Here is a 2,500-nt window from a genome sequence, read left to right as displayed (position 1 = left end):
ATGAAATTCTTGGTGCACGAAAGTTTTGAGTTCGGAGGGTTTTGCACATGGCCAAGTTGGTCGGTGCACCGCGGCATAGCTAGATGGCTTGTGTGGAGTTTTGTGAAAAAATGAAATTCGTGGTTTTTGAGATGTGAGGGTTGGAATGGCCTCCAAATGTCCCCAAATGAATACCATGAAATTCTTGGTGCACGAAAGTTTTGAGTTCGGAGGGTTTTGCACATGGCCAAGTTGGTCGGTGCACCGCGGCATAGCTAGATGGCTTGTGTGGAGTTTTGTGAAAAAATGAAATTCGTGGTTTTTGAGATGTGAGGGTTGGAATGGCCTCCAAATGTCCCCAAATGAATACCATGAAATTCTTGGTGCACGAAAGTTTTGAGTTCGGAGGGTTTTGCACATGGCCAAGTTGGTCGGTGCACCGCGGCATAGCTAGATGGCTTGTGTGGAGTTTTGTGAAAAAATGAAATTCGTGGTTTTTGAGATGTGAGGGTTGGAATGGCCTCCAAATGTCCCCAAATGAATACCATGAAATTCTTGGTGCACGAAAGTTTTGAGTTCGGAGGGTTTTGCACATGGCCAAGTTGGTCGGTGCACCGCGGCATAGCTAGATGGCTTGTGTGGAGTTTTGTGAAAAAATGAAATTCGTGGTTTTTGAGATGTGAGGGTTGGAATGGCCTCCAAATGTCCCCAAATGAATACCATGAAATTCTTGGTGCACGAAAGTTTTGAGTTCGGAGGGTTTTGCACATGGCCAAGGTTGGCGGTGCACCGCGGCATAGCTAAATGGCTTGGTGGGGAGTTTTGTGAAAAAATGAAATTCGTGGTTTTTGAGATGTGAGGGTTGGAATGGCCTCCAAATGCCCCCAAATGAATACCATGAAATTCTTGGTGCACGAAAGTTTTGAGTTCGGAGGGTTTTGCACATGGCCAAGGTTGGCGGTGCACCACGGCATAGCTAGATGGCTTGGTGGGGAGATTTGTGAAAAAATGAAATTCGTGGTTTTTGAGATGTGAGGGTTGGAAAGGCCTCCAAATGCCCCCAAATGAGTACTGTAAAAGTGTTGGTGCACAAAAGTTTTGAATTGGATGCATTTTGCACTTGGCCAAGTTGGTCGGTGCACCGCGACTAGATAGGTTGGTGCCAAAATTTGTCAAATTTAAGACCTTGGCCAAACTGAATGAAATTTTGTGGGGAGGTTCCTGATATTGTTTAGTGGTGGACTGGAAAAAATGAGGTCGAAATTCGAAGTCTACATGTGCTTTTCTATTTTTCCCGATTTTACACATACCCGGTAAGTAAAAAAAATAAAAAAAATAGTTCCCCTTCGAGAAAAATTATGAAATTTGGTGAGCAAGGAGATACCATTATTCTACGAATTACTGCAAAAAATCGCATCAAAATTCGAAGTATAGCCCGAGATATGGACTTATGTCTGCTCAAAAAAAGTGTATCTACTTGTACAATTTTGCCTTTTGCATATTAACCTCTTATAGGGGGGGAGTGCTCCTTGAGCCGGCCAGCTCCACACTGGCAGGTTTTAAAGGGAGCTTGATGAGGCCTCCCCCCTCACGTGGTGCGTGCGTTAGCATGTTTATCATGGCACAACTAGCCTCTTCATAGTTGTTGAGCTTTATTAATACCAACACACGGTCGTCACTGATCGTTGGTTAGCTCGGCAGCTAGTCCCTCGGATATTGTGGAAAGTTATTTTCATGCCTAGCGATGCTTGACCCTGCGTCACTTGATGTTTCCATTTGCTTGCTTGCCCATGGTAGGTGGGGGGTGGACCGTCTTGTGGTGTGGTGTCTTGCGAACGTGAGGGTGTGTGAGTTGTAATCGAGATGCACTTGCTGGCTGGCTCCATGCCTTGCGTATCGAACGGTCAAGCATGCATCTCTTCCATTTTCACCCGTTGCCTTGGGTGATATTGGTTGATCAGTCCCTGTGTTGCCTACCCACTAGACGGTACTTCTGTGGTTGCTTCGAATTCTATCTTTCCATCACGAAGAGGTGTTGGAGGATCCTAATGTCACGCACGTGTTCCATCTAGTGAAACATCTCAGTGATGCACGTGTTGTGGCTAGTTCTTTTGGATGCGGTGCATTATATGAACTCGGGTTTACTTTAGCGACCCAGTCAACATAATTCGGTTGTGTCCCTTGATTGAGACGTTGTCCTTGAACTTGTTGTGAACAATATCGTTCTTCCACAACCCGTCGTCTTGAGTGCGATGGAAGGCAAATAAGATGTGCTTTGGCATGTCATGCACGTACTCGATTGCGGGAAGTGTGAGAAAGTGTTGTTGACAACCCGTGGGAAATGGAATGTGGCAAATCGTGATGAGCTCTTCGTGGATCTGCGAAGAAGACGACCTTTGGGCCTGTTGGAAACGAGGGAGGCGATGTTGAACTGCGAAGAAGATGGACTTTTGGGTTGTTTGAATCAATGGGAGGCCACGCGAGAACTCCGAATACTATGGACTCTTGGGTTGTTGGAAGC

This window comes from Vigna unguiculata, unplaced genomic scaffold (assembly GCF_037176805.1).
Source record: "Vigna unguiculata cultivar grain cowpea cultivar isolate G323 ecotype 2 unplaced genomic scaffold, ASM3717680v1 ptg000344l, whole genome shotgun sequence".
Classification (NCBI taxonomy): Eukaryota; Viridiplantae; Streptophyta; class Magnoliopsida; order Fabales; family Fabaceae; genus Vigna; species Vigna unguiculata.
The sequence above is the reverse complement of the archived record's forward strand: the minus strand, read 5'-3'. Positions refer to the sequence as shown.